The sequence below is a fragment of the Propithecus coquereli genome, unplaced genomic scaffold, assembly GCF_000956105.1.
Source record: "Propithecus coquereli isolate 6110/MARCELLA unplaced genomic scaffold, Pcoq_1.0 Scaffold296, whole genome shotgun sequence".
Classification (NCBI taxonomy): Eukaryota; Metazoa; Chordata; class Mammalia; order Primates; family Indriidae; genus Propithecus; species Propithecus coquereli.
The window spans coordinates 2,284,075-2,301,928 of NW_012148574.1; the positions used below are offsets into that span (position 1 = coordinate 2,284,075).

Sequence of the window (17,854 nt, forward strand, 5' to 3'; positions counted from 1 at the left end):
TGCGACAGTGACGTTTAGAGGCTGACTCTAGCTATGAGTGTGCCTCTAGGAACATATTCCAGTTATAAACAGGGTTAGCTGGATGTTATTCACATATGAACATGTCCCATGTGGGAAAAACTACTACGGTAGGTCTAAGGTGCTCTACATTCCTAAATTATTAATTCACACCGTCAGGGAAGTGGCAGCACCACGCAGTGCTGGGGACCCTCCGGCAGCCCCTGGGAGCTTTGGAGAAACACCTTCCACGGCCGGCAGGTGATTCCAGTTTGGGGACCTTGGGCCTTGACAACTTCCCCACGTCTAGCCTTACGGAGGCGAGTGGGGAGCAGGGGCGTAGTGAGGACGCCCTCCGAGAACCTGCACGTAGAGCTGCCCCAGACAGCCCGAGCCTGCGCAGAGGGAGGAGCAGAGCAGGTGGATTTAGGGTTCGTGTGCCTGGACAGGAGCACAAATTTTGTTCCCTTTGTCTGCAAAACAAAGACTCCACTTTGCAGAATTTATGCCTTATTTATGCCTTCTTTATGCCTTATTTATTCTACCCTTATGTATGGATTGGGATTAGTAAAAAAATCTCTCTATATAGATACATATATACAAGTTTCTGTTTCTGCTCCGAAAATTGTACTTTTTCCTTTTTTTTTATTTTAAGAGATAGGGTCTTGCTCTGCTGTCCAGGTGCAATCATAGCTCACTGTAACCTCCAACTCCTGGGCTCAAGAGATCCTCCTGCCTCAGCATCCTAAGTGGCTTCAGCTACAGGCGTGCACCACCATGCCCAGCTAACTTCTTATTTTTTTGGAGATGGGGTCTTGCTATGCTGTCCAGGCTGGTCTTGAACACGGTCCCCTGAGGACACCACTGGAGTCGCAGGTGAGATGACTCACACTGTAGGAGATGAGCGATGCCCCTCCTGCATTTCTGGAAGGAAATTCCAACTGTCCTGCGGTGAGCAAGCTCTCCAGTGTGCTGCATTTCCCCAGACTAAGAATTTCCTGAAAGCCTGTAATTTTCCGAGGAGGACAAGGTCAGAGCTCGTCGAGGAACCTACGTCCATCCCAGAGCAGGCTTCTCCACGACAATGCGGAGGGTCGCAGCCCCCCAATATCACCAGGGCCCCGCACTGGGCTGGGAGTCCGCTGGCGCTTACGGACAGAATTCCGGAAACCCAGTCTGGACTCACTCAGGTAAGAAGTACCTAAGAAGAAACCAGCTCCTAGACTTTCCAGGGTGGGGGTTTTTCTCTGGAGTGTCAGATAATGTCGTCTGTAAGTTAACACTCCCTTGTTTTCTCGGGCCCATCAGATTTAAGTAGATGTACAGCACTGAAGAACACGGCCTCAAAGCTATCAAAAGTCATTTTAAAAGGAAATCAGGGAATTGCAGAAAAACGGAGTTTATTGGAACTCTGATCCTTGAATTTACCACGCGCAGGATCAGCTGACTTTGCAGAGACAGCCGTTACCAGAGTCAGGCGGCAAACGGCTAGTTCTGGCGTTCCCAGCTCTGTAACGTCACCTGTCTAGACGACAATAAAGCATTTTCTCGAAGGACAAAAAGGCAGATCAAACCGTAGCTCCTTCCTGTTAGGTGAGATTAACTGGAAATTTCCTATCCCTGTATGCACAAGTCACGACAGCGGAGAAGCTCAGCTTTCGCCGCTGGTACAGAGGGGACGTTCTCCGTGCAAAACAGCAAGGAGGAAGCTGCTCTTGCTCCGAAGTCCTGACGCGCCGGGCCACACTGTCATGTCGGGACTGGCCCTCGGATGGCGCGGGGAGGGCACGCCCTTCCTCTGGGGCTCCGCGGTCACGTGGGGCCAGTCACAGGAACGTGTGTCGGATCCTGCTGGCTTGGTGAGTCTCCGTCACGAGCACGTCCTGCGCGAGCCCCGGCGCTGGGACGGGCGAGCCGCGGGGTGCAGAGAGGAAGTGGTGAGGCCTGAGGAACGGGCGTGCCGGGGGTGGCTGCCTTCCTGCTCCTGCCCTGCCTGCGGGCTCCCAGGGTTCTGCCCACGTTCCCCTTATCTGCAACTGTGATATAAATGCTACTTCCTGCAGGTGCTGCGGGAACCACTGGTTAATATTTTATAGGCCCCTGGGGGTGCGAGCCATTAAGTCAGAGGATGCTACACCCCAGCACGGCTGTTCCTCCATGGCCGGCCCACGTGTCCCATCTTTAGTGGCTTCCCCTCCTGGGCCGTGCAGGGAGTCATGCCTTTGCCATGACCACGGCCCCTGTGTCCGACATGACCCAGGGTGCTGGTGTTGGTAATTAGAGGGCCACGGACACTCTGGGCATTGCTCACAGCCAAAGCCAGCAAAAAAGGACAGAGCAGTGCTTGCTCACCCGGCGTGTGCTCATTCACCTCCAGAACAACTCACGCATTCCTGAGCACCAGGCATGACGGCCCGAGGTGGCCTGTGCATAGGCAACGAACGTGCTGGCCCCATAAATCTACATGCAGCCCTAAGTTTACACGTGGCCTGGGCCTCAAAGAGCTGTTGTCTGAGTCTTGACTCAAATAAAGCTGATCATTCTGAAAACACAGAGGACAAATGAATTCTAGAGCTGTGGATCTAAAATCTCCAGATTCTAATCAGGGAAAAGAATGCCACATTGTGGCCACAGACCCCACCATGTGCCCACAGGAGACCTGGCTCAGAGCCTGTCTTTAATCGGTGCTATGTCTTCACAAGGGCAAGCAGCATTTTACTGCATCACTTCCTTCCAGAACCTTCTGGAACTTTCCAGAAACTTCATGTTCTAATCAGGGATAAGAATGCTACTTGTGGTCACCAACCCCACTATGGCCTCGCAGAAGACGTGGCCAGAGCTGATCTCCTAAGGGGTCTCATGTCTTCACATGAGTGTGCAACATTTTACCAGGTGAGGTCTTAACTGTGTAAAACACAATAGAAAGATAAAGGATGCCAGCAAGCGACAGCTGTATTTAAGCAAAGGGCGAGCGGCATATCACAAAACAGGAAGTGCAATGAAGAGAACTCGGGATTTGGGCTCAGGGAATCTTTGACGGTGGCCCACATCCTTGGGTACTTGCTGTGTGTTAGGCGCTGGCTGGAGAGTTCGGACACATAATCTTCTTCATCCTTTCCACCCTACGATGAGGTAGGTGCTATTATTATGCTCCACATTTTACAGATGTTAAAGCTCATGAGAGCAGAAGGACTGTGTAACCCAAGTCCACGCAGCACCCCAGGCAAGGCCGGGCAGGATCACCGTGTGGTCTGCGCTAAGCCGTGCTCGTAGCTGCTAAGCAGAGTTTTCGTTCACGTGTGCGGCCAAGAACCAGCCTGACACTTTGGTCTTTGGTTTCTCTATGCATTAAGTTTTGGATTTATTAAGGAAAAGAGCTCCATCGAAAGGTTAGAAGTTCACTTTTTCCTTCATCTTATACATTTTAGTATGTGCTCTGAAGACACAAAATATATTAACCGCTTCAGCAAAGCTCTCATACCACATTTTCTTCAACATGAAAACTATCCCAGAGTAACAATAAATAATAAAGCATTATAAGAATGCATCATTAAATTAAGTATCTTTTAAACTCTGTTATTTAAAAAGTGGTATTTAAAAGAATAATTCAGTTACAAATACCTAGAGTACGTGGTGCACACTGTGAACATAACTGCCAATCAGCTTGCGTTTTGAATTTGAACATTTCAAGTGTCTTCTGCATGCCGTTTAATCGCTAAATATCTTTGAGCCTAAAAAGATCAATATCCATTCAACAGGCGATGATTTATTACCACTAGGCTGAGGCCTTATAATTTTATTGCCCCATCAAAATCAGGATTATCCCGGGATGCCTTTCACAGGATGTAAAGAACATGGTTTGAGAAACGCAAACATCTTGGCGAGCACAGTCACTGTCCACAGCTTGTCTGATAAAGTGCGACCACACCGAAATTATGATAAAATGTCTTTACGATATCTATGGATAAATAGTCTCTTATTTGACCCCGATCACAGATTTCAAGTGAGGACGGTCACATCCAGGACAGCGCAGAGCCTACTGAAAAGAGTGAGCACGTGACGAAATGGGACGATGACGGGTTTGGGGACCGCAAGCACGAATCCTAGCCTCGTCCCCGCCCTTGGCAGCTGGTGGCCGTGGCCAGTCCACGAGCCTCCTTTGCTGTCCTTCCCAGGGCACGGGGCAGCATTCCTGTGGCCCGGCCGCCGGCAGTCTGTACGAGGACCCGCATGCTCGGGACCTGGGAGCATCGTCACAAAGCCAGAGTCTCCTGACAAGGTTTACGCACAGCTCTCCGGGTTGTGCGAGCTGCTGACAGCCGAGTCTCTGACTTGGAGGCTGAGTCTGAGATGAGAAATGGCGAAAATTCATCTGAGTGTCTACTAGGTGCCCCGTGCCCGGGATCACAGCCAACGACAGGGCAGAGGGCAGGATACCAACACACACACACACACACACACACACACACACACACACAACACCACATGCACCACACATACACGCACACCCCCCACACGCACACGGACACACACTGCGCGGTTAGGCTGGAGGACTCAGGCCCTGGGCACAGCACTGAGCTCCGCCTGCTGCAGCCTCACACCAGAGCTGAGTTTGGAGCCAGGAGGCTGAAGGCCTCTTGAGACGCAGGTTCCTCCCGAACAAACAAGAGGAAGTGCCCGTTAGCCCCACCCCAGCCCCAGGGGTGAGCCTCCTGAGGGAACAGGCCTGGCACAGAAGTGGGGTGCCAGGGACGAAGTGAGGCAGAGAAAGTCACGGCCACCTGCACTGCAGGACAGCTGCCCTCCCCCCGCACTGGCTGGAAACCTCAGCCTCAGATCCCGAGTGGACCGGGAGGAGCAGGCACCGCACAGACACCCTGCAGCGGCCGGGCAGCCCCAGGCCCCACGCTGTGCCCACAGCCACCGAGCGTAGGCCCCTCCACGGGGCGGCCGGGGCTGCCCCCAGGGCGCGAGAAGGGCTTGTGGTTCAGGAAAAGCACCTCTGTGCTCAGCACGCCCATCCCTCATCCCTGCCGGCCTGGGGCAGACGGTGTGGCAACATTCACCCACAGCTCTGGGGCGGGTGCCAAAGTCCCAGTGCAGAGAACACGCCCGCCTCCTGCAAGCTCCGCCCCGCTGCTGTGAAAACAGACACTTCGGAAACCAGGTCAGTCCCCACAGCATCTGCGCAGCCTGCGGCCTGCGCTGCCCGGTGACCTGCAGACGGGCTACCCACGCTGGAGAGGCCTTGGCACTTTCTTTTTCTTTCTTCTTCCTGGAGGCCCTGTGGGCACTGGGTCTGAGGCTGGCCTGCTTCGAGGAATGAGTGAACACCCTCTGCCTCCCTCCCTCTCTGCCAGTGTTTCTACTGGGCTTTCTCTGGGTCTCCATAGCATGCTACGAAATGTACACAATTAGTCACAAAATCCATCGCATCCGCGAAGTGCAGAAAACTTCAAAGAGCATGACTAGTAGGTTGACCTAAGAAGAGGATGGGGAAGTGTTGGGATTTAGAGGGCCAGAATTACTGCCCTTCGGAGCTGCCGTGGGCCGTGGTGGTGATTAAGCGCAGCCCCCCTGAAGAGGCCAGGGATGAATCCCTGCGGGTAGAACCGAGAGTCAGTTTCCAAGCTCCTTTCTACATGTGCTGCACAAACAAGCGAAGCTGTCTCTGAGATGACTGTATCACGTTAACCTGCACAAAAACACCAGCTGGGACCTCTTCCACCTTCACAAGCAAATGTCGCTGTTTTGTTTCGGTTTTAGAGACGGTGAAAAAGTTTCACTGTCACTTTGAAACTTAGGTTCATACAGCACACTTTATTTTAGTGCTACTAATCTCTCCCTCTGATCTACTTAATTTATTTAATATTAGGACTATTATCTAATGAGGCTTCCAATATGACAGCTCACATTCACCTAAACATGCATTTTAGGAAGGTTGTTTGCGGGGTTTATACACTTTGATGTTCTACCGCCCTTCTTATAGCAATTTTTAATCCCTCGTCTGAGATGAATAAAGTTAGCTTTTAATATCTGGTTTAAATCCTTCTCTCTTCAAAAATAAGTCTTGACATAAAAAATAATGTTGGAGTAAAGAATCATCATCTCCCTTTTAAAATCCCGACACCTTCCATACAGCAATGGAAAATGGTATATTGGAGCTGCGCATGCATTTTGCCTGTTTCTGAAATATAATCTGTCCCCTCCACATTTCCAGGAAGATAACGGCAGCTGGCACTTATGCTTCATAAATCTTGGTCTCAAGCTATCCCAAGATTATGACATTTTCAGACACCAGAAAGAACAAGAAAAATAACCAAAACACACTTCCCCCCGCAATGTACACACACGCACAGAGAAATCTATCTCCTAAAGTATCTGAGAATCACATTTGCTTATTTTGCTAAATTACTGATTTAATTTATCTGTTCTTTTAAGCTGAAGAAACGTAAGCTGAATCAATCCTGCCCCAGTTCCTTAGCTGGCTGCTGTTGGTGGAGAGCAGATTTAGACCTGATTTCTGCAAAATTCAGGTTGTTGCGATGCATCAATCGAGCGATGGCGATTAGAATTAGCAGAGTCCACCTGTCTGTTTATGCCACAAATATTAGGACTATGCACGACATGTACATATCAGGGCGACTACATCACATTCGAACAGTTTTCCGGAACGTAAGTACGTAATCGGTGAACAGAATGCTGCCGACACCGGAGGAGAGGGCCGTCCCTGTGAACCATGCTGTGCAGGACAGGACACAAGAAACAAGGCAAGAAAGCAACTCCAGAAAGCAGCCGTCTACACCGATAATGAGCTGGGGATTCCAGGAAGAGTCCCGAGCAGACCCGACAGGACCTGGGAGATGGCAGGGAGCCGGTGGCGTGGGGGCAGGTGGAAAGTGAACCGGGGCACGGAACAGGACTCACTTCACGGCGTATCTTCCTCTCCTCGGTGCAATGTCCTTCGTCAGGGATTCCGCGGCATGTTGTCTGCACATATTCCAGGGCACCGAGCGTAATAGTTTGCCTTGGAAAACTTATTTGTGGACTTCTAGGTTCCCTACAGAAGCGATAAGCACTTTAAGGACAGGAATGACGTCTACTGTCTCTTGCTGTGCCCTGAAATGTGCAGCAGAGAACCCGCGCAACGTGACGGCCAACGAACCTTTCACAGGTAATCACGCGCTCGCTCTACGCGGGAGGCCTGCAGCGTGGGTCTGTGATCTCTGCTTTGGCTGCACGTTTGGCAAACATGTTCGGTTTCCACTACGCAAGAAACCAGACGAGGAACACGAGTGACAGTAAACATCCCTCAGCAGACACAGTAGCACTCGCAGGCAGGGAATACAATGTTACTCTCTCAATGCAAAGCAAGTATCAAAAATACATGACACAGATAAAAATATATTGTCGACGTAAAACCTTATTTTAATTAATGGGTCACTCTTTCTCATGCAAATCTGGTTTATCCGTGAAAAGTAAACAATGTCCTGATCGTACTGAAGCACATGTTTGTGAGTCTCTGTGTGGTTCTGACGAGCTGTGGAAACCAGACACGAGCGGCCACTCACAACTGTTTCCTTCCCTCACTTAGAGCAGCAGCCCCGGCTTTACCAGGAGCTCATTAAAATCCAGATTCCTGGGCCCAAACCCCCAGACTGCGGTGTGGCCTGCCGGAGGCGGGGCCTAGGGCTCAGCGTTAACATGAATTCCCAGTAAACGTGTGCAGGTGGCTGGAGACCCCCCAACGAGAAACCCAGGAGCCAGCTCGTCCCCTGCCCCGGTGAGAAGACAGGACAGCCAGGGCCTGCTGGCACCACAGGTGCTTTGCCTGGGACGTGGGTGCCCAGCCACCAGGCCTGTTCCATCCCTGCTAGGAACTCAAACTGCCCCAGGTAGGTTCTGTTTTGTTTTCTGTGTGTGCTGACCTCTCGGGATTTAGGGTTCCTGATCAGACTCCGTGTGAAAAACAGTCCGTCTGAGTGGGAGCGTTTCCCTCCCTCTGTGCGGCTGGCGGTCAGCCTGTACTCGGCCTAGCGGCTCTGCGTGATGTCCATGGGGGAGTCCCCTGAGCGCCGTCCCTCCCCGGCACGGGGCTCTCGCTCCTGCCTGCAGGGCTGTGAGGTGGACAGGGCTCTCCGGGGGGATCCCTTGTCACCGGACACCCCAAAAGGCAGGGCTGCGACCCTGTAGTGCTGCCGTCCCACAGCGGACAAGGCCATCGAGGAATGACAGGTGGACGCACAGCCCCTGGACCGACACTCGCCATTCCTTTGCACGTACTTTCAGGCTCATCACCCTCCTTGACAAGAATCAAACCCGAGGCACCTCAGCCCTGTCTGCCGTGAGCCCGAGCCCGGCCGTTGCGCGCTCGTCCGCGCCGAGCCTGGCGTGTGGGCCGTGCCGGCCCGGGCCGAGCCGACTGCGCTCGGGCTGCAAAGCAGTCAGCATTTCCCGGCGGGCCGTCAGGACTGTGTGTGGGCCACTGACCAAAATAAAATCTCAGGTATAAACGACATCGAGTTCAGCTCTCCTTTCAAAGGGAAAGTCAACCCGGTCACTAGTTTCTAGAGAGCTTTAAAACTGCGAGATAAAAACCAAATCCAGGCCTCAATTACAGCGTAAGTCAAACCTGATGTGCTGGTAAAGCCAGTTCATTTAACAAAACTTCCTGAATTGTTATTTTGCCTGTTTCTGAATTTTGCCACTTATAATTCATACCAAGGAGAAGCATCGCATCCTCAAGAAAAATAACCAAGAGGCCCTAGAAACCGATTTCCTGGAGGGAAGTGGCGGCTCCCTCTGTCACGGGGCCCGCACTCACGCCTTGTCACGGTCACGTCTGCCGTGGCGGGTCCCGTCACCCCTGAAAGAAATGCCTCTGTGTTCGTGCACTCGAAAATGCTGAACGTGTCCATAGCTACGTCTTTCCTTTAAAAACAAGCTGTCCTGTTGCTTTGATTTGTTTTCGAAGAATCATCTTGTTTCATTCATTTTTCTCTACTGCTTTCCTATTTTCAGTTGCATTGATTTCTGCTCCTTTTGTTTTCTTCTTTCTGCTTCCTTTGGATAGATTTGATTATTCGTTTTTACTCTCGAGTTGGAACTTAGATTGCTGATTAGAGACCTTTCCTCTTTTCTACCCCAAGAGCGTTTAGCTCTCTCAAGTTCCCTCTCAGCTCTGCTTAGCTGTACCCACACAGGCTGATGTGTCGGGTTTTGATTCTAAAAGAGGAAAACAGACTAATTCCCATGAGCAGGATCCTGGGGTGGAGGGCGAGGTGGGGGTGTCTCCCAGGCCCCGAGGAAACCCCCTTTCTCCAGCTCCCCAAGCCCCGCCTGCCCCGCCCCTGCCTCCGGGCCCTTTCTTTCCATTTCTCTCTCCCCTGTGTTACTCGCCTGTTTATAAATTTTGTATGTAAGTCTCTAATATAACACCGAATGTGTAATTTGGTTAATCACTTACAATGAATAAAACTTCGTTTTCCTTTTTGTCTCTTGGAAAATTGGTGAGCTGAACGTTAATCCCTTCACTCATAAAGAGAGTGAGTTAATATAAAAATAAATCAGCTATTGTTTTTGCTCACCTCCACCTGCTTGACCCCCCTTTCCTGGGGCACCCCTGAAAGTGGGACGTGGACATGGGGACGAGGACACCGGGGGCTGTGGGCAGAGGGGGGTACGGACATGGTGCGTGGGCACGCACTTACCATACAACTCAGCAGCCGCACTCCGGGCATTTATTCCAGAGAAAAAAATGCCAGTCTCGAAAGTTACCTATTGTATGGTTCCATTTCTACAGCATTCTTGAAAGGATGGAATTGCAGGAAACGGGGAGCAGATGAGTGGTTGCCGGAGTTTGGGGAGGGGAGCAGAGGCTCCTGGGATGAGACTGTCCTGTCCTTGATGTGTTGGTGGTCACACGATTCTACACAGGTGATAGAATTACATGGAGCTAAACACACACACACATTTAAAACGAGTGCATGTAAGCTGGTGAAATCTGCAACCTGAACGAGTCAATGGACTGTGTCCAGGCTCACTTCCTGGTTGCGATGTCACACCAGAGTTTTGTACGATGCTATCGCTGGGGTAACTAGGTGAAGGGCATATGAGAGCTCTGTGTGCTTTTCTTACAGTTGCGTGTGCATATATGATTATCTCAAAACTAAATTCTAAAAGATTGCTTCACACACAGTGTGTGTGTCCTGTGCACACAGAGCGGCTTGTCCCTGGAGGACAGATGTGGAAGTAAAACTGTCAGGTCTCAGGGTGCATCCATCTTCAGCTCTTCTAGATGATTCTCTGAAGGGTCTGCTCCTGTTTATACTCCTCCTTGCAATAACATGAGCTCTCATTTCCCTCTGTCTTCTCCAATATTTGGTATAGTCAGAATTTAAATTTCTTACCAGCCTGATGACTGGGACAAAGTATCTTATTGCTGTTTTAATTTTTAATTCCCTCATTACCAATGGTTGAAGTTCTTTTCACATTTTATTAGTCCCCCTGGGTTTTCTCTCTAGACTATAGAGCCTGTTCAGAACCCTGTTTTACTCTTGGGTGTCTACATCACTGAATTTTGGAACTTTGGAATATTCCAGATACCAACCTCACATAAGCCTGTTTATCCTCTTAGACATCCACCTATTTTTCATAACAGTGCCGCAGACCTACCCAGTGTTGTTCACGAAGCCCACAACAAAAGAACATTCAGATCTGCATTTTTGCATTTTAACAATTATCGAGTCTGGGACATTTTAACAGCTTCGGAACACGCGCCTGTAGTTGCCGCTGGGCACGGCGTGAGGAGGCTGCACCTGCGGACCACAGCTTCCGTGCCCGCCCGAGCGTTCCAGCCGCCCTCGGGCCGGCCTGCCTTAGGGACATCTGCCTTTCCTCAATAAATCCCTAACACACATCTCCCACTGCTTCTGCTTCTCTGCTGGAAGCCTGCACACTACAGATTTACAGAGATTTAAAATCTGCTCCGGAGAATGTTCCAGCTGCTCATCTGGCACTCCAGCCTGGCAGGCGCCAGGGGCTCTGATACGTCTGCTCTCCCTGAGGTGCAGCTCTGGGGGCTCCTTCAGGGGCTTCAGCAGACCAGTAGAAGTGTCCAATGACTATTTATTCAAAATCATACGAAGAGTAATTAGAATACAATCTTTTCTTCTTTACTGACAGCCGAGAAAGTTAAGGAGAGGATGATACAAGCAAAGGCAGATGACAGTACCCTTAGGGTCGTGTCATTCTGGAAAGGAAGCACGCTTTGTTGGGCATCTCCCTCAAACCTCAACCACTGACAACTGTGGGTGCAGACCACTCACTCACGGTGGGATCGAAAATGGAAGAGAAGTGAAGGGCACCTTCGCACGCTGTCCTATCCACCAGGGCCGCGCCAGGCAGCAAGCAGGAGCTGGTGGCAGACGCCCAGACTGAACCCTGCCTCTTCCCAGTTGTGTGCCCTTGGGGTAACTTAGCCTCTCGGGGACTTGTTTCCTCATCAGTAAAAAATGAGGCTATGAATAGGACAGTGACATCAAATGAGAGCATCCTGGGCAGCTATGACATTATGTGAGGTGACAAATGGCTCTGAGAGGAGAGCCTGGCGGTTTGCAAGGGGTCAATAAATGCCCCCGGTAATAGAAAAGGCACGCAGGCAGCTTTAACCTTAAGTGTGTCTATTTTTAAGGAATGTAGAGAGAAACTAAAGTCAAACAAAATAACCTTCGATGCACATTTAAAAATCAGGCAAAAATAGAAAGACTGGTCTCTTCTTTTTCAGCGGTCAGTGGGCGCCCTGATCAATGCACACTCAGCGCCACCAGCGAGGGGCTGTGAGAGCTGGTCTCCGACGTCGCCGACGGCAACACACACCAGGTCTCACACAGCATCTCACCTCACTCTTCCTTATGTCTGGGCAGAACTGTGGTTCTTTAGAAGGATTTTCAAAGCAGATTTAAACCGAATAGCTTTTGTTTAACCCTGAGTTAATACAGGTGGTCAATTCAGAACAGTTAAATCCTTGGGAGTTACTGTACCAATATTCACAATAATCTTTAAAGGGATTCTTCCTCCTCAGGTTTCTGTTTACTCCACTTAAAAAAAAATCTGCTGCTGTGCTCTTTGCCCTGGCCGTGGAAACACGCACCGCCAGGCAGGGGGGCCTCCTACAAGCCCCGCCCCCCCCCCCCCAAAGGCCCGCCCCGGTCCAAGCAAGCCGGGGGCAACCCCAAAACCCAACCCCCCAAGCAACCCCCCAACAACGGCAAGGGCCCCAAGAAGCCCCCCGGCAAGGCCAACCCCGAATCAAGGGGGGCCCCCGAACCCAAAGGGAACAACCGGAAAGTGTCTCCCTGGCCTTGAGGAGGTAAAATGTCCAGCGCACACAGGTCTCCTTTGGGTGCCCCCTAAAGTTTCCTGCCTCTGAAAACCTCTTTCTCCTCCGGAGTCCTGTGGCCAGACAGGCAGAGGTCTGGCTCCCTGAACACCGTCTACCACCCTCCCAGCGCTTCCCAGCAAGCCCAGCACCTGCCGCCCACCGGCCACACCAAACACGTGCTGCTGATTCTCACATCGCTGCAATCAGAAAAGGGAGGAAGGAGCCAGCTTATGCCTCTTTCCTGCCAGAGTCTCACTCGGATCCCCAAGAAACCGGAACCTTCTCCCAAACCCCTCTCCACCCTCCAAACAGGGGCTACAGTAGCTGAAGCAAGGCGCTGCCACGAGCACCCCAGAACACCTAGAGTGACCGCAACAGTCACGCAAGCCGACTGGGGGGGGTGTCACAGAAACGGGCGCATCCGGCCCAGGACGGGGAGTCGCGCCCGGGGGGGGCGGGGCAGAGCGGAGCAATGAGGGCCACAGCTCGCGGCACGGGCACCACGGCAGGCAGGTGGCCGCAGGTGGGCTTAGGTGGGCTCAGGTGCGCTCAGGTGGCCGCAGGTGGGCTCAGGTGGGATGCTCGCGCGCCCGGCAGAGGAACGGCAGGCAGGCCCCGCGAAGGCGGAAGCCGGGACGGACTCGCGGTAGCCGCCCTGGTTGCTCAAAGGGAAACTGCTTCGCCCTGGGGGAGGGGCGGGGCGCGATCGTCCACTTGGCCCCAGGTGCGTAATTAGGGGGCTCTTTCAGCCGGACGGACCCCCCACCCCGCCCGCCGGCCCTTCCGCTCCCACCAGCAGTCTCCGCACCCGCCCGGCCCAGAGCGACCTCTGTTGACCGCTGTCACCTCCCACCTCTGAACTTTACCCCACCCCCAGGGCCGGACGCTGTTGGAGCCACCCGCGGCCGCCAGGTTTGGGCGGAGGCCACCCCTGGAAACCTGTGAGGCTCCAGTCCCCGCCGCTGCGGGCCGGCGTCTGCACCCGCGCCCACCCCCTCGCGGGTAGGAGCTGGGTAGGGACGTAGTGTCAGGTCTGGGAGGCCCCGAGCTGCCACCTGCGCCGGTGACCAGGTGAGCCCCGCGCGTTCCCGGCCGGGAAAGGCACCCGGAGTCCGGACGCGGGGGCCGCGCCCGCCCCCAGCCTCGCTCCAGTCCCCGGGTACCCACCCCCCGCCCGAGCCGTCCCGCCCAGGTCTCCGCGGTCCCGGCTCAGAGGGGCGCGGAGACAAAGGCGCCAGAGCCGCCCCGCCCGTCCCCGGAGAGGATCACCTACCCGCGCTGTGCTCGCTGCTCCGAGGCCGAGGGGCACGGCGGGGTCCCAGGCCGCGTTCCCACGCCCGGGCCCGGGGGGCTGCTCCCTGCGCCAAGCGCGGGCAGCGCAGGGGCCCTGTGCCGCCGGCGCCGCCTTCCGGGGTCGGGAAACTGGGGCCGCCGGGGCCGGAGGCTCGTCCTCGCTGGCGCGCGGCGGCGCTGACTGACGGCGCTGCTCCGAGGGACGGGCGCGCACGCCGCTCCCCGCCCCGCCTCCCGGGCCGCCGGCCAGCCAGGTAGACGCCGCTGGCTGCAGGCAGCCCGCCCCGCCTGGGCGCCCGCCCCGCGCCGCAGGGAGCCAGAGGACCTGGGGGCGGCTCTGCCCACGCGGATCGGGGGACCCGCGCGCACGGTCAGCCCTCGGGGGCGGGGCCGGAGCTTCGCCCGCTGCGGAACTGGGATCTAAGTTGCGGCTTGTGGAACCTTCCCTCGTGATTTGGCCTCTGACCCTGCCCCGACCTGGCTCTCGACCTCGCCGGAGGGATCCGAGACGGCGTCTCCTCCAGGCCCGTTGCACAGCACGCGCGACTGAGGCCCACTCTCACGCGACCGGCCCGCATGCACACCGCCCACTCCGGTTCATGCCTGTCCTCACCCCTCGCTGGCGGTCCGGCGGACGCACTTGGCACAGGTCAGTGTCTGGGTGCGGAGGGTCCAACTCCAGGCCAGTCCTCCCGAGGTCCGGCCTCCTCTTCCCGGACCAGAAGTAGGATCCAAAGTCCTGCGAACAGGTGCTCGCTGCGGAGCGGAGCGCACGCGCGCTCGGAAGGGAGGCCTGCGGGAAGGCGCCGCAGCGGGCGGAAGGAAGGAAGCTACCTGGCCGCACGGAAGCACCGTCCTGCCGGTGGTCTGCGCCGCCCTCTGCATCAGGCACAGAGCCGGCAGGGAGAGGGGTCTGAACTCTGGGCCTCCTCCCGCTGGGGGAAGAGTAGGAGGTCGGGGAGACATGCTGGAGGGGACCCTGGTGTTCTTCCGGACCTAAGTCCCCAGTCAGAAATGGGTCTGATGGGACAGGAGGCAGGGGACCCACACAAGGTGGAAGGGAAGACTCAGTCCGCTCCTGCCCCTGGGCCACCCGCAGTGTGGGTTCCAGGCTGCCTGCCCAAACCAGCCTCCCACAAAGACCCCCAGGATTTAGCAACTGAGTTCAAGTGCTGGTGATCCAAAGGCAAATACTTACAGAAGAATATAAAACACTTAATCTAGTCTTTTCCTCAGAAAAGATGGTCGGGAGCGGAGAACTTGAGGGTCTGCGAACTTGAGGTTGGGGGTGAGGACGGGTAGATAGAGGGTGCCCAGTGCGCCAAAGATAAAGTTTGTCCCCCGATTTCCCCCCCGACTTCACACCTACCTTAAGTACGGGATAAACAGGGCGGGTGTGAGGGAGCTGGGCTAACACTCAGGGGCACAGGCAGTGACGCCTGACCAGGGTGCCCCCGGTCCCCAGACCCAAGTCACTCTTAAAGCCCAGGCCCTGGGAAGCTGGACCACCAGGCCCCATTTCCAATGCCCATTTGAGCATCAGAACAGCTCCTCCCTGGGAATGTCTCCCTGCCTCATCTCGGGGTGACTTCACACAGAGGGGACACGTGGCTTTGGGGAGTCACTCCAGCACCCTGAACACAGCGGCACGTGTCATTCTGCTTTCTTCTACTTCTGCTAGATTTTCAGTGGTTTACCGAAACGTTACATCTGCCAGGACTCACCTCCGTAAATGTCAGGCTCGACAAGCTCCAGTTAAGTCTTTTTAAAGTCTTTATAAAATTGCACCGTGCGTGTTTTGTTGGGGATAGAATACCCGTGCAGGTGGGTAGCCACATAGTTTTAAAAATTCATGGACACTTCAAAGAAAACCTACATGAGTAATATTATTTAGTAAAACAATTCATCAACATTTAAAAGGTCCAGGCTTAGAGACCATCCCCTCCCTCCTGGTTAGGACGGGACCCAGGATCGAGGACAGCAGACAGAGGAGGCAGAGGCTGGTACCTTACCTTAGAGGGTCAAACTTCGACATAATGACGTCCATGCAGCCTGTGTCAAAGTGACAAAGATCTGTCTTGCTGAATGAGATTGAAAGGCATCTTTTGACAGGTGAATGATCAAAGCCTCATTTGTGCCTTTGATTTTCTGAGAAAATCACGTTGCAGTTACCTCTGTCTGTCGGGGAAGTGGAGGGCAGGAGTCTTGACCTGTTCAGTGTCTCACGTTGCAGCAAATAGCAAACTGTTTTGTGCATGATATACACTCAATAAATTTCTGTTGAGTTAAACTCCAAAGTACCCAAGCTAAAGGGAGTAAATTAATCTATATAATTTCCAATAGACTTAGGACTACATGCATTTTGAGTTTATTTGGCTTTTCAAGAGATTTGTCCTTGTTGTTATATTTGCCTAGAAGAGGATTAAACTTTACTTTCATCCCTGCTCTGTAATTAACAATTTGCTGGCGATAGTCACATAGCAGATGATCCACCTGTATGTGATCGGGGGTTCATTGCCTGACCATAAATTCCGGTTAGGAACTGGGTAGACTCTGCTACGTCACTGGATGCAAGAAAATTAGGTGAGCGAATTGAGAAAGTACAACATAAAAAAAAAAATTATGTGAACAGGGAACCATTTGGGAGCCGTCAAACACAACTACACACACACACACACACACACACACACACACACACACATTCACACACTCACAAAAGGCCTCTTGTCACTTCATCCCTGGATGAAACACCAAGAAAAAAAAGAAGAAAAGGAGATACGTAGGACTCTGGTGATGTGGGGAAAAGCAAAAAATCCTTCATACATTTTCCTACCATCAGTTTGTTGGTATTATATTTTCGTCAACTTTTACAAGGCATAAACTATACATATATAATATTTTTCTTTAATTTTATTAATAAAAATAAAAGCACACAGCTGTCCATAGAGATGAAAGTCACTCTCAATGAGCCATAGCACTGTATTGGCACTATATAGAACCCGTGTGCGTTCAACGCGCAGTCCCCCTGTGGAGTTGGCCACCGTTCTGGGCTCTGTTAGAATGTCCGTACTTCCCAGTGAGGTCCCAGCGATGCTTGGCGTGCTTTCCAATAAGCCTCTTAAATTCTCAGGGCTCATCTGCGTGCACTCGTAGACACTTTAGATGGAGCTAGTGTGGCCAGTTTATTTTGCGCTGGCACTATCTCCAGTCCCACGTGGCCTTGCTCCCATGTGACTTAGTGGACACTGATGCTCTGGAGAAGTGGAGTCTCTGTTCCCTCCGCTGGAACGAGGTGAACATTGGTGAACACTGGCCTCCACCAGTGGGGCAGGCTCTGGACTTCTGAGCCAGGACCGTAACAATGCCAGGAATGGACACTTTTCTCTCTTGGGCCATTTGCTCTTGGGAGCGGCCGCCGTGCTCTGAGGCGGTCCAGGCAGACCCACGGAGCAGCCACGTGCTCACATCCTTGCCGACAGTCCAGGAGAGATGCTCGTGACAACCAGCGTCAACCTCCAGCTGTGAGCGTGAGCAAGCGTCCAGAGGAGACTGCCTTTGAGTCACCTTAGCCTTTGAGTCGTGCAGGTGAGCTCCAGACAGCCGGGGCAGAAATGAGCCACCCACCCTGGGTGCTTTCCCAGTTCCTGGCCCGTGGAATCTGGGAGTGTAACTAAATGGCTGCTGCTTTGGTCCACTAAGTTGGGGACAGTTTGTTATGCGTCACAGGATGTGGAAGAGTTGGTTAGAGTGACAAGCAGAAGGATGGGCCCACAGAAGCCTCGAGGGTAGACGCCACTGCCCATCCTTTCGTTCTTACACCCCTTGTGAATAACACAGACTCCATTTCCAGAAAAAAATATTTTATTACCTGACAATCTGATTGGTCAAGCGTCTCATTCCTTCATTCACTCACTTATTCAAAATTAATTATTTAAATACTTCGTATTTAAAGCTTTTGGCTAAACTGTGGAAGATAAATGAATCCCAGTAGTTTTTACTGAGGTGAACGCTCTGTTTGGCTCATAACTACGTTACCTCTTCAAGTACGTGGTACTAACCGGTGCAAGTGAAAGATGCCGGAGTGTCGTTCAGTTATTCTGTGTTCCTCTATCACTGTTTCCGGGGTTGGACATTTACGTATAAATGTTCTTATGGCAACCAAAAACATAAATTTCAGAGATT

General features: G+C 52.9%; 1 protein-coding gene across 2 annotated transcripts in view; it reads right to left on the bottom strand.

The window, feature by feature from the left end:
• MBP (myelin basic protein) overlaps window positions 1-15,162 on the bottom strand; it is a 115,707-nt gene extending 100,545 nt beyond the window's left edge. Inside the window, exon 1 of one of the 2 annotated variants that reach the window (XM_012648881.1) lies at window positions 14,286-15,162. The gene's annotated coding sequence lies outside the window, so the exon portion shown is untranslated. Of the gene's footprint in view, window positions 1-13,652; window positions 13,715-14,285 lie in introns of those variants that run through there. The other variant, XM_012648882.1, reaches the window with a different exon arrangement.
• Window positions 15,163-17,854: the final 2,692 nt, after the last annotated feature.